We start from the raw sequence: 13810 nt of genomic DNA, 5'->3' as shown, positions 1-13810 counted from the left end.
TTCTTTCTAGTCTAATTAGTGAATACAGTGGCATCAACAAATATCCCATGTTTCTACTGACTCTTTGGAAACAGGGCTTTTCTCTTCCAGTATAGCTGCTGGTGGGTTTGGGACATTCCTACCCACCTTCACATTATTCCATCATGCTCCATAATTGCTTACATAAATCATAAAACAAATGACAAGTCTGTAGTCCATCTGAAGCCCTTTTACAATCTTCTGAGAGAAAATAAAAAGCCTTTTTAGAAAGTCTGCAGCTCAGTGTCTATGGGGTATCTGAATTATTGCCTCATGAATAATCAGGGCAGGAAAAGCCTTACAGATTAGCACACGAGTTAGTGTAAGGGGATGTGAATACATGTGTCGCAGCTTTTTTTGGTAGGGCTGAAATAGCTGGATTTCACCCAGGGGGTTGTGGTGCCAGAGACAGTGGCCTTGGGATATCGCCTGCTGCTGCAATACAGAGTGGATCAGGAGCAGGACTGTGACCTGTGGCATGCCTCCCAGTCCAGACAGCTTTCGAGGTGGCTGCGGCACCCCGGGGTGATGGGGATCCCTCATGTCACAACACTGCTGTGTCTGTGTGGGTACCATGAGGAGGAGAAGTCCCCCCTTTCTCCCACTTTACTTCCTGCCTCTTCACAGTCACCTGCTCACGGCACGCTGCCCTCTGCTTTGCACACCAGGGAGACAATAGCAGTGGATAAATACCAGTGGCAATGGTGTACAGCCTCTTAACTCACCAACCCAAGTTCACAAGGAAATACCCAAAATAGGACAACCTGGCAACACCTCACCTGTGTTGTGCCTCAGTGCCTGGAAAATGACGAATCTTGGACCATCCTTCCCCATTACCCTTTTCCCTTCACATCCTCCTTTGCACAGAGGGAATCTCCATGACCATACATTACCCCATAGTATACATTTTCCCCTCATCCCTTCCTTTCCTGAGTATCTGAACCACCAAGCTCCTCCATGGTCTCTTTGGAGGTATCCCATTTCTTGCTCACTCCCTGTTCCCCAGTTTTTACTTTGTTATATGTAAATCATTGTAACCTGCTGGCGTATTATTAAGCTGCTGAGTACATATAATTTTCATACAAAATGACAGCTAATGTGTTCAGTCTCCACACAGCCCAGCCTGCTTCACAGAGAGGCTTAATAGCTTTGAGCAAAGTCTGCTTCCCTTCCCTGTTATCATCCCCTTATTCATCTTGTGGGAATATGAGGCATTGTGCCATCAGGTTTGGGTGAGAGATGTTACTGCTTTGCTATAGATGTCTCTAGAATAAAAGACTAGCACCTGTTGCTGAAAATCACTTTTTATTCCCTATCAGAGCAGATTTAGGACTGTTGTCATTATTCAATCTTCTTTTTTTGGCATGCCAACACTTTCTGGAGGCCAGTGTTGTCATCCTCTGAAAAAACACATGAGAAATCCTGAGAGCACTTGGTGATTTGGGCAGGATTTCACCATTGAGGGAGGGATCAGTGGGCTGCTCAGCAAAGGCAGTGCAGACTCTCATCCTGAAGATGGCCTGAAGAAAGGTGATGCTCCATATTGAGCAGTGTTTGGAGGCAAAGATGGGGCTGGGGCTGCACAGGCCCAAAGTAGCTCCTCAGAAGTTCCTGGTTTGGCAGCCAAGTCCCTGATTTGACAGCCATCACTTGCAGGTTAGAGCTGCAGGAGGTCAAGAGGTGGGTGGCAGAATGTTCCCCTTCTGGGGACAGGGCCAGGGAGCCCAGGGTGGTAGTCTGAGATCTGAGGAGAGAAGGTCATAGAAAAAGAAAAATCAGTGTACTTGGCAGCTGCAAGTAGATGGATATCTCAATGAGGAGAAGAAAGAAGGTGGTTTGGATATTGAGTTTTATGTGATTCTCTAGATGGGAACAAGCCTGGCTGAGCAATGTAAGCAGATACTGCACTGAAAGGGAAGAGTGCTGTTAGGCCATGAAATGTGAATCTTATTAAATCTCAGCAACAGCAGATAGCAAATTTTGGTTTGTCCTTTTAAAACTCTAGGTGGTTTGTTTGGGGTTTGGGGTTTTTTGTATACCTTAATTATATTTTATAATTTCTACAGTAAGACTTTAGAATACGTTTACACACAAAAATGCCATGGACTCAGGTACTCTCCTAATCCTCCTCCTGCTCCTGTCTCCCACTGTGATCTGTCTGGATTAGCCTGCAGAGGAGAGAGCTGAGTGCAAATGGATAGGCTCATCCCACAGGCTTTGCGCAGCAGATACCTCTTTCTCACTGAGCTGGTTGGAACCCACCTGGTTCAAAAATATGAAGCCCTGCCATAATGGAATAGGGCATCATTCTGGGGTTGAAAAAATTACCCCTTTAAAATATGAGATGAGCAGTCCCTACATTTTAGCTATTAAGAATTGCAATATTAAGTGCTTAGCAATTTAGAACATAAATCTCATCGATTTTCTGCTCAGGGAAGAGAATTAAACAACTTAAGACATTGGGAGAACTTTTATCACAAATCTTTGATTGCAGCTTCAGTGTGTTTTTCTTTAAAATACAGCCTCAATTCCTGATGTTTTCTGGGAGAAGACATGGATTGTGTTGTTCCTCATTGCATTTTCTGCACTCTGCATTGTCAGGACTGAAAAAAAATCCACTTTGCATATATGAATGAGAGGAAGAACAATAAAGACCATGATTTTGTCACAGCAATTTCCATGACAAAACCAAAGACTTTTGAGAGGGAGTTTTCTTACTACAATGTCGCTGTGGTTTGTCATGGAAATCACATTTCAAACAAAAAACAAAGCCCTGGCTTCACAAATTATCTGTGTTCCTCTTAGTCTGTGGTGCTTCTGACAAAGAACACCTCTGTTTCATAATGTACACATAAAAATGTAAGTTAAATATGTTGCACAGGCATCTTAGATGTATTACAAGTAGGTTCTGATGTATACTCGAACAAAAGATTTTTTTTTTTTTTTTTGAGCAATCGGACCATTAAATAGTTGGAAGGAAAACAGCAATAAGAAGTTGAGAAAGACAGAGCCCTGGAAACCAACACCCTGAACTGTGTTTGGTAAACAATGAGTCTCATTCTGATTTTCTGGAGAGCAGCCCCGGACCTGTGCCTTGGCTTCAGCAAACCTTGAGTGGTGTCACTTTCATGGGAGGACACACAAAGGGGCAAATGTTGCCTGTCTATAACACTGACAGCATCTCTCAGCAGCAGTCCACATTTGAGTGACAGGGAAACTCCATCTGATGAGCTGCACTGTGCTGTGCTTTTCTCAAAAAGCCCCGGAGTCTTCAGCAGGACAGACTGACTTGCCAAGCCATGAGTCCTGAAGAACACAGTGACACTCAGTGGAGGAGATATGGTGGGACACTATTCCCTGAATTATGCAACATTTTTCACATCAAGAACAGAAGTAAAATTATTCAGAAAGTGCAGCACTATGGGATAACACCTCCTCAGGTATGTGGGTTATTTTTATTCAGCAAATAATTAGTGCATCTTCCTAGCACAGAGCTAAATAATTTAGCTCTTAGAATTTCCCCACTTAGAAGAGTCTGCCTGAACTCTTGGTGAGCAGGCCTGGTTAAGGTGACCAGCAGCCCCTCTGACCAACATCAATCTTCCATGAAGTACTGAGAGAACCTCCACTTGCTATGGACCCCCTCACAAGCACCACTTAGCCCCTGCCAGCTCCCAGAACCAGAACTGGTTTATTTAGCTAGTCCCACTACCAGGGTTTCTGGTTTCTCCAAGAGGACTTAGCTACCCTGAAATCATCCCAGCACAAGCACAGAATATTCTTCTGGTGCTGGTTCTTCAGGTTAGGCAGAGGCAACTCAAACACCAGTGGAGCCAGGATGGAGAATGGAGTGAGGAACTAGACCACTGTTACCTGAGGCCACTTCTGACCTGAATGGAAAAAAGAAAACACACCACCCTACACCGAAATTAAATTATCATTTGAGCCACTTAGCAAGTTAACTAAATTGATTGTGACCTACATACTAGAAAGCTTTGGATATGTGGAAATGCTTCTTTCCGTGGGAGTCAGGTCACTCAGTAAAACCTAGTTTAAAAATCCACACACATTTTCTATGAAGCCTCCATCAATCTTGCAGCAGAAACAGTCAATCTGAAGAAGCAGTAGGACATGTTTAAACCTTGGCATCTATTAGGTCAGGCCTGCAATGGTTTTAGTCTCTTGTCAGGGTAGCAGACAATGCTGATGAACTGATTAGGCTTGGTGCATATTGCAGTGCAGACACAGTAATCACAGCCTAGAAACAATCATTTAAACAGAAAATAATGTATCACATGCAGAAGGTTCATTTGCAGCTGCCTAGAGGCAGCACCTCCGCAGCTACTACGCAAAAGTAAAACACATCAGGCAGCACATTGGGCATTAAATCTTTCTAAAAGTACATCAGCTAAAGACCAACAGCTGATGTAGTCACAGAAGATAGCACAATTAAATATATGTCTTGAAAACAGCCTCCTAAAGAAAGATGGGAAAAAAGTATCGATTTATGTCTGTCTATCTGTAAAACAGAAAGCCTCTTATCATTTTATATCTAGCAATGCATATGTGTATATTCAGGAATAACACCAGACCCCTAATAACAGACACTTTGCAAGGTCTATGAAGTGGCCTTTTCCACAAAAGGGTGGAGGAAAGGGTCTTTAGACAAAATAGACTTTCCCAGCCCTCTTAGTATTGTCTTTTATCCCATATCAGCATCACACAACTTTTAACCACAGACTGCTGCAAACCTGGTCTTTGGAAATAGTCACCACACAGTATTTGCTCTGCTGTTTTTAAGCAGCATTTGTGTGCAAAAACTCAGCTCAGATTAAGAAGAGAAATACAATACAGAGCTTTAAAGATAAGTTAAATGGACAGTGAAAATTGGCCTTTAATCTACTTAGGAAGTCTTTGTGATTAAAGTCTAGCAATTTTTTCTGTGCTAATGAGGGACTAGTTAAGATGGTCACTGAAGAAATGTCTGGGGAATAGAACATAAGCCATGGCTGGGGTTGTTGTTTTCTCTTTTCTTTCTAAATCATTTACTTTGATAAATTTTGGGTTCTTTTCTGTATCAGTTTGATCAGATGGAGCATACAGACACAATCAAAAGATACATACATAGGTTTTCAACCACCATCATGGTGAGTTCCCTTTCTCCAGCAGGCATCTGAGCGTGCTACCACGTAAGAAAACCTCCTTTTGATGCATGTTTTATGCAAACAAGCCTTTGCTTTAGGGAGCAGCAGGCCACGAGCTGGCACATACATCAAACAGCACGCAAACCCTCCCCCACCAAAGACACGGTTTATAGCATGCCATCAGATTGTAAAAATGTAAAACATCTGACAAATTCTGTAGGGCTATGGCACGATGGCTCTTTAGAACAGGCAGGCATTGCTATCACAGGTTGCAAAACCTTCCCTGGAACACCAATGCCCTCAGCTGTATATTCAAAAGCCATAAATAACAGCAGTTAAATGTCCCAATGATTTATGGATTAGAAAGCAGAGGGAATGGGCATAAATCTCATATTAAACCAAGTTAACTGGAGTTTATATTATTGACTGATTTTCTGGCAACTAGTTTTAGTGGCAAGATAAAAATAATATTAAGAAGGCACTAGTGTTCACTGGGAGGTTTTGAAGAGTTCAAGGGGCACCTGATTGGAACAACTGCATTGCATGGGAAGGTATCACTTGAGGTAGAGCTACCCTCAGTTATCCCAGAGTTTTCCAAATGAGCAATGGGAATGGAACATTATATTCCTAATGAAATCAAAGAGGTTCTGTGTGCTCACCCCCTCTGAAAACCTTGTTATTAGAAACAGACACCTGAAAATAATTTTCCCTCTTCTACTCAGTCCTGCCACTCTTACCGCTTCAGTTTTTGAACACCACCATGCCGTGGTTTAATAAGCAGCATAACTAACATCTGTCTCATAATGCATTTGCTCATCATCTCCCTCCGGAAAGACCCATGTGCACTGGAGACTGCTTTTCTTATGCATGCACACCGAAAAATACGCAATTACACAAGCACACACACGTCCATGTGAGCTTGGCAGAGAGGGGAAGATGAAAACAAACGTGGCTCATACCTTGGGCAGGGAGTGCTAGGGTTCACTCTGAAATGGGGAGGCTGAGGCTTAGGAGGACCCCCAGAAGGGGCTGCCCAGACACATCTCATCCTTCTCTGGATACACCACAGCTGTGTCAGGAAGGTGTTCACTGTCTTTAGCAGCATAAACAACCAGTGTGACTGAGTGGTTACAGGAAATCTGGAGTCTTACATGAGTTTTAGCCATAGCTGGTACATACAGTACCTGGTAATATGGATCCAAAGAGCTTGACCAATTATCATATACCAGTTACCAGTCTTAAGGAGTTCTCTCTATATTACAGCATTTTACTGGGAATTTGTTTTTATAGTAGTGTCTGCTGTGCTGGAGTGACCTGGAGAAGAAGAAGCCATTTCCTTAGTACAGGAAGAAATTTTGGTACTAATTAAATTTAAGCAAGTAGAGGCAGGAGACAGGAATTTCTTTGTCTCTCTGTTTTTGGCAGCAGGAGAAATATATTTACAGGGAGCTTTTTGGAACCTGGCCTCTTTGAATAGGAAATATCCATAGCCATTCAGGAAATACATTAATGCAGTAGCCATGCTATGCAAGAAATTATCAGCTTCTAGTTATTGTCATAATGCAGGCTGTGTGCCCTTTAGCTGGCTGTGTCCCATGACTGAAGACAGGAATGCTCTTGCCCATTTTTCTAGATGGGCATGCTCTCTGTGCAGATAAATTTGTATTTTTTTAACTTGGATGGAAAATCCAGCAGTGGAAATGGTGATAATCCAGAGAGTTCAGCAAGCCTGAGCAGGAGGGGTCAGGCAGCACCACAGAGAAAATAAGTGACAGCAGATGTAAGAAACTACAGCTGCTCATCCAAATTCCAGGGGCCAAGGTGAAGAACTCAGCAGGACTGTGTCTGACTGTCAGCCTGCTTTGCATGTACCTGTCTGAATTTTGATGCTGGCTTCTCGGCTCAGATTTTATATGAGCTCAGGCAGTGCTTACACAGCCATTTGCTTCTTGGGAACGTATGGAAGTTTGTTTGCTCTCTTATGATGGTTGTTGTTTTTCCAGCTGAAAAACGGAGGTATTTAGATGTTAAATAATTTATTTACGGAGGTGCACTCGGGTTTGGAAAACACCCAGTTCCTGTTCCTTACTAGGCTGCACTGAGTACACCAGGCTGCCTTTCCAGTGGATCAATGGCAAGGTTTAATAAAAGTTTCCAAATCCTGTGAGTCTGTGAGTTTTTCCAAGAAGCAAGAAGGGGCCATCAGGCTAGAAAAGGTGAACCTGCAGGAGGAGAGCAGGAGGAGAGCATCCTCTGGTGTTATGGAGCTGGTGTCTTAGCATTGCCAAATAACTTAGTTGGTAAGTTCTTTAAGGAAGTTATTGAGTCTCATCTCATACTGCCTAAAGCTTCACCAGTGAGAGCAGACAGAGTATTACAGCCACAGACATGACCTCCAGCTGCTGTAGACCTGGACTGGATTCCTCTGGGCTGCACCATCCTGTTCAAGGCAAAACTGTCCAGAGACCAACTCTGGGCGCTGCTGGGCTTTCTCCACGAACAGAGTAGCTCTGGCTGCAAGGATCCTGGCCATGGGCTTTCACTGCTGTCTCTCGCAAGCTCCCCAGAGGCAGAGGACAGAATCTGCCTCCCACCAGGCTGCTGTGCTGCATGGTTGGCACACGAGGGAGAGTGAAGCCGGATAAGCGGGGCAGCTCGAGTGGGTGTATCCACAGATCCACCTCCATTTATCTTTCCCATTTTTTGCCAAAAAGGACAGCATAAACTAGCAGCGTCATAAATACCATATTTTAACTGTTTTCCTCGCACCCAGAGTGTGAAATATGCACATACCTTACCTACAATCATGGAAAATACTTCTCAGTTCACCTGACATTTTTGAGGATTTCCTGGAAGTTGCAGGTGGCACTCTGCCATGTAGAGGAATTTAAACACAAATGAGGACTGGTCTCAGTGGTGAGTGAGGATCATGGATCCTTACAAAATATGTTGCTTGCAGGCATGTCACAGACTGGCAGTGACATCAGTCTCAAAGGCTGGCCTCCTGCCACCACTCACATCTAAAGGCCAATTTGGCAAGGAGCGGGACATTGTGTGGAGCTCTTTGTACAGCAAGTACAGTGCTGCAGGTTGGGAAAATGAAATCTCGTATCACCTTGAACCATTTCTTTATGCTTCCTGCACTGAGAGTGGGACCTGAGTTAAAAGCAAAAAGAAGGAACAAAACAAAAGCTCAGCTTTGTTTAATGTCCCTTTCAGCTCTGTGGGTAGCACCAGGTTTTCATCTGTGCCTGCTTGTCTGTGCCTAGAAGCTTTGCTTGTACTCTTTTGTGATGGGAACCGGCATAGCAAAGCAACTGGGACAGGCTTTTCCTGCGCTTCCAAAAGAGCCCTCAGTACCTGCAGAGCCCTCCTTCCCAGCTCTGTCCTCACTCAGCACCTCAGGGCCTGGCATGTAAAAGGAGGATTCGTGTGGTGCCTGTTGTCTGCTGAACACTCCAGTGAAACGGAGTGAAACCACTCCAGCATCGATTCTCTGGGCACTAGATTCCTCTAGAGGGAAATGTGGCAAAACTGTTCTTGGAAATCCAGAGTTGTTCTCAGAAATGAGTAAGGCTTGCTGTTAGCAGTATCAAAGCATCAAATGATTCCTTCACACATTCTCAAAAAGATCAGGACACAATTTTAAAAGACAAAGTGTTCTAAATAATCCTGGTATTTTTATGGCCTAGCAGTTTGGCTATGACATTCCAGCCTTATTCTCCTTTAGTATCAAGAAGAGAAGCCTATTTTCTGCCTTAAAATTTGAGGAGGGCAGAAAGATCTTGGGTTTAGAACATTGTTCGTCATTGTACATAATTTTCCTCTGTTTATTAATAGTAGAATTTTCTCCACTCCTCTCAAATGTCACCCTCATTTTTCTTCATAATTCTTTATTGAAGTCTTAAGCATTCAAATTATAGATAGAAACCAAGGCAGACATGGAATACTGTAGATTGCATCTTCATCTCCTTGTGTGATTCAGTAACTCTGGCCAGATATTCTGCTTGGGCACTAGAAGTATTGGTAATTCTGTAATTTCTTTACAGAACCCAGCTTCCCTTTCTTCTGTGGTCTTGGGCCCCAATTCTCCATTCCCCATGTACACAAAGCACACAAGGGATTTAGCAAGGAAGAGGATATGGGATCAGGCCCTGGCAGCATGCAGAGTATAAAGAAATTGGCTCCCAATGGGCCCCCAGCTGGCAGCATTTACAGCTCTGTGGCTCTTACAGCAAATCAATCCCTGTGCCAGAGCCCAGAAACAGAACCCACTCCCTGCTCCTGCTGAGCAGCAGTGCAAGGGCAGGACACAAAGCTGCTCGGGCCTGAAGGTGGCATTTCATGGTGCCTTTGAGACTGGCATCCAAACTACTCATCAAAAGTGTCATACTCCATTTTACATTACATTTGAAAAGAAGAAAGACTGTGTAAGCTGTGCTAAGTGTCCAGTTAAAAAACAAACTGAACCATCCTATGTGTGGGTGTATCTGAAGCCTGTAACTTAACTGGCACTACTTGATAAAGATGAACAGCACAAGGATTACAGTGATGGAGGAGTAATTCTGCCTTCTCAGGCTGTGCAGGCAGCTGAGGAAGCTAAGAACTTAGCAGATATCTTCGTGGGCACCTGTTCTTCCTCCCAAGGACCACCCTCTGTCCATCCACAGGTGTGTTCATCCCTCACATTCTGACAGGAGATCAAGGACTCATTCTAAGCAGTTTCTTATTTCCAGGCAAAGTTTCAGTTGTTGCTCTATTCCATTCTTTACCATAGCACAAATGTTTCAGACATAGACCAAGACCCGGCTCTTGCCAGACATTTTTACTGATTTTAAAACTTTGGCCAGAAAATATATTGCAAGTCTTGATCCTCCTGGCAACTTCTGAAGACATTTACATCTATGTAAAATAGCCTATGGATGAAACTCTGTGCAGAAATTACTCTGCTACTTGCACTGAGAGTCACCAAAGTGATTCAGGCAGAAAGTCCAACCCAGATACTTTGACTCAATGCCGTTTTTGTGCTCCCTCTGAACAGGAAAATGAAGGCACAGAGACCAGAGCACTGCCAGCATGTCTGCAGGACGCCCCTTACAGATAGAAAGCAGAGATTGCCCTGGGATCTCTTCCACTCCATTTCAAAATGTACTCCTAGGTGCAATTCTTCGCCTGATTTTCATCAAACTTAAAATCTCGGATTTTGCTGAGATGTATTTCAGAGCCAGAATCAACTTTTCTGATTTTTAAGGCTTCTTGTTCCTGTCTCCTACAGTGTTCAATGTGCAACAGCCTTGCAGTGTGTGAGTCATGTTATACTACAGATAGCAATAAAAATGAAGATAATGGTAAGGATACATGATAATACATTGTGACAGCAACAGTTTTTCTACAGTTGGGCCATTAGAACAATAAATATTTGCTGCCTTGGGGATGGAAGGTTTTTTGTCTTGGACACGATCTCCAACATTTTATACTAAGTAGGGTAACAAATTTTAACTTCCACTGGAAAACAAAATAGTTCAAACTATTCTTGCCATCAAGGAAAATTGAGAAAATGCTTTGAAGGGCAGTATTGGTTCTAAACCTCTTAAACAGGGGTAAATAGCAATCCTGGCTTTGCAACCAACCAGCTTTTCCAAGTTAGAGTTTTCATGGGCACTCACTCATCCTGATCCTGTTACAACAGTGTAACCACACTGTTTCATATTCAAGAAAATGGCACAAAATTACCAGGGAAAATACTGTTAAAACAAAAAATGCTTCAATTTTTGTTCATACTAGCTAAGAGTCAGTACATTATCAGTTTCCCGCTATAAAACAAGGGGTATTTTTAAATATTAAGATGCCACAGAGGCTCCATGAGCTGAGAATATCAAAAACTCATAAATTACCATCAAATCAAAAATAATGCATCTAGCTACCATAGGAGCTTTCCCCTGTGTACCAGAAAGAGGAGAGTGCTTAGACCCATGTGGGTTAATGTCTGGGAAAGCATTCAAATTACAGAATTCACAAATGACTGGCACCCCCCCCCCCCATTAAATTTGTTGTGTTGAATCAATTGGTAGTGGTGTAGGGAATCCCACAAGGGGTATTATGCTGTTTGGCTTTAAGCCACACACTGAAAATATGCATATTGGAGGTGAAATTGAATTGCATAGATTTGTTCTCTAAATATTCACCATATGTTCTCATAAAAGTAGGTGCCAGACGCATCTTTAAAATGAATTGTGTAATGTGTAGCTGTTTTCTGTAGGCTTTGCTTCAAATCCTTAGTATACAACATGAGCTCTGTAAACATTTGAGTCATATACAAGATGCAAAATGAGTTTGTTCCAAATTTTTAGAAAGAGAGGCTTGACAGCCTGAATGTTTGTTTACATGTGGATTTCTCTGCTTTGTGTACTTACAGTCATACTCCAGTCCCTCAGCAGTTTCAACTTATCTCTTTCAATCCTAAAACAATTTGTGCTGTGTCAACTATTGTGAAAAAGGTAAGTATCTTCCCAGAAGGGACCTCATCCCAATCATCATTAATAAACTTGTAACACAGAAAAGTAACACAACTCATTCTCTAGTTAATAACAACTTGTGTGGTCTGTAGAAAGCTGGCAAAACCAATGGAGAATTAAATCTGTACAGAATATATGTCCAACAGTTATCTAGTAAAATAATAGGAATGTTTTAGTAGCTCCAGCTGGCCTGTGTAGAAACAGAAGAAAACAACTGTAATGACCTTGACACTTGGACTGTACAAAGCTAAAAGATGCCTTAGGGCCCCTGGGTGAGACACATCAAAGAAGCCAGGAAGAATTTCTGCTGTGAGTAGGCTTGGATTACGTCTAACACCAATTCCATTTGTAACCTGTTTTCCAGGTCCTGTTAAATGAAGTTTGGATTTTCACAGGAAGCCTGGTGTGTAGGGAGAGATGAATGAGAAAGAAACTCAGCGCCTTCCTGAAGCAGCCACCTGAGTGCCGCAGTATGTCCAGGCAGAAATGAGGAATCAGCATCCCAGGGCATGAACAAAGATGACAAGAGCTGGACAGAAGAGGACATGGGGATTTGGGCTGCCAGGTAAGAGGTATTCATGTCAACAAGCAAGTACTCCAACCACTCTTGCAACAGCTGGTGGAGACACCTTACAGCTCTGCAGAAAACCCCAGAATGCCCAGACTTCCCCTTCTGAGGCACTGGTCATCTATAAATACTGATTCCAAAGACACTGACTCCAAAACATTGGCTCTGGTGGAAATGAAAGACAATTTGTCTGTTAGATGTCAAACTACAGGGCATGACCTGTGCAATGTGTGAGCAGAGAGGGCTGGTACTCTCTGAAAGCCCTCGCTGGACCCTGGGGATGGCTTCTTGAAAGTTTTAAGACACATTATAGATAGAGCATGGAAAAGAGCCATGGCTGGGAACAAGAAACACTGTTCCTTCCCTACTAGCTCCTGCCTCAAGCATGAGAAACAAGGACTAAGATCTCACAAATCCCTCTGCATGAGCTCAGTGCAGCGATGCTTCTATATTTTTATTTACAGTACTTGTAACCAGTCTCTCAGCCAAGTTTCCTTCTCAGAACAAACACCTGGTATGGATATATTGTACCTTGAGCTTGGCAATTTTTGCTGTTGTGATGCTGGACTTGGTAAATTCCATTACTTCAGGCACTGTTCATGGGATGTGTTTCTCCTCCAAGACCAAAAAGGGCCTCAGAAGCAAAGGAAAAGTGCTTTCTTAAACAAAGGAGGTTTTTTGTCACCGAGAGAGGCATTCTGCAATCTGTTTGCTGAATGTTTCTCCCTGGTTCACAATATCATTGAGGAAGTTCCCAGGAAAATAACAAAAGGCTCACTAAAAATGATGGCTTCTTGGAAACATTATCTAAAGAAGCAAATGCTTGTATTTCTGCTGTTTTCTGTAGCAGAACTCGTGAGTTCCAGGGCGTCACAAATCCTGTTTGTTCTTTCCTGTACTGTATTTTCAAATTCCCATGATGAACTCCCACAACTCCACCAGGACACACATTCTTCCTCCTTCTCATAATATGTTTACCATAAAAACTCTGACTGGCCTGAGGCCACATGGCTTACAAGCGATGAAGGTGAAGTTCCTTCTCCCAACTCTCACAAAGAATTACAATCTTTTTTTTATGTTTGATTGAAGTATGAACGTGGTTATAGTACCCATCTTAAATATAATTTTGTTCTTTCTCTGATGTAACAGTATGTTTATTGTTGATCTCACTTTATATGGATCAGATACACATAATAGCTTTTGGCATTCTGTTTCAGCAATGTTTTATTTGGTAAACTCCTAAGAAAGCACCCCCTGGAGCTTCCATGTTCATGGTAGTTTAAAAACAAAACCAAAACCAACAGCAGCAACAAAACACGACTCTGATTGAAGGGTAACACTTTCAGTAGAGATGGGATGGTTTACTTTGGGACAATTTAAATTTATCACTGTTTCTACACTTTGTGTGGAAAGGGTATCTTTATTGTGGTGACATGGGATCTCTTCATTGGTGTCCAGATCATACAGGGAATTCATAACTTACCAAAGATTTCACCTGGAGTGAAAATAGCTATATTCATATGGCCTACACTCATTTCAAATTACAATATTCAAGGCTTTATAAG

The 13810-nt window shown here is 42.6% G+C and overlaps 1 long non-coding RNA gene across 1 annotated transcript in view; it reads right to left on the bottom strand.

Moving 5' to 3' along the window:
* Positions 1-1306: 1306 nt before the first annotated feature.
* The window catches only part of LOC121359071, a 58210-nt gene continuing 45706 nt past the window's right edge, over positions 1307-13810 (bottom strand). Inside the window, exon 3 of the long non-coding RNA XR_005955988.1 lies at positions 1307-1762. This is a non-coding gene — a long non-coding RNA (uncharacterized LOC121359071). The remainder of the gene's footprint in view (positions 1763-13810) is intronic.

Source organism: Pyrgilauda ruficollis, unplaced genomic scaffold (genome assembly GCF_017590135.1).
Source record: "Pyrgilauda ruficollis isolate IOZ18807 unplaced genomic scaffold, ASM1759013v1 scaffold41, whole genome shotgun sequence".
NCBI classification, from domain to species: domain Eukaryota; kingdom Metazoa; phylum Chordata; class Aves; order Passeriformes; family Passeridae; genus Pyrgilauda; species Pyrgilauda ruficollis.
Note: the sequence above shows the minus strand (reverse complement) of the source record. Positions and strands in the feature narration are given on the sequence as shown.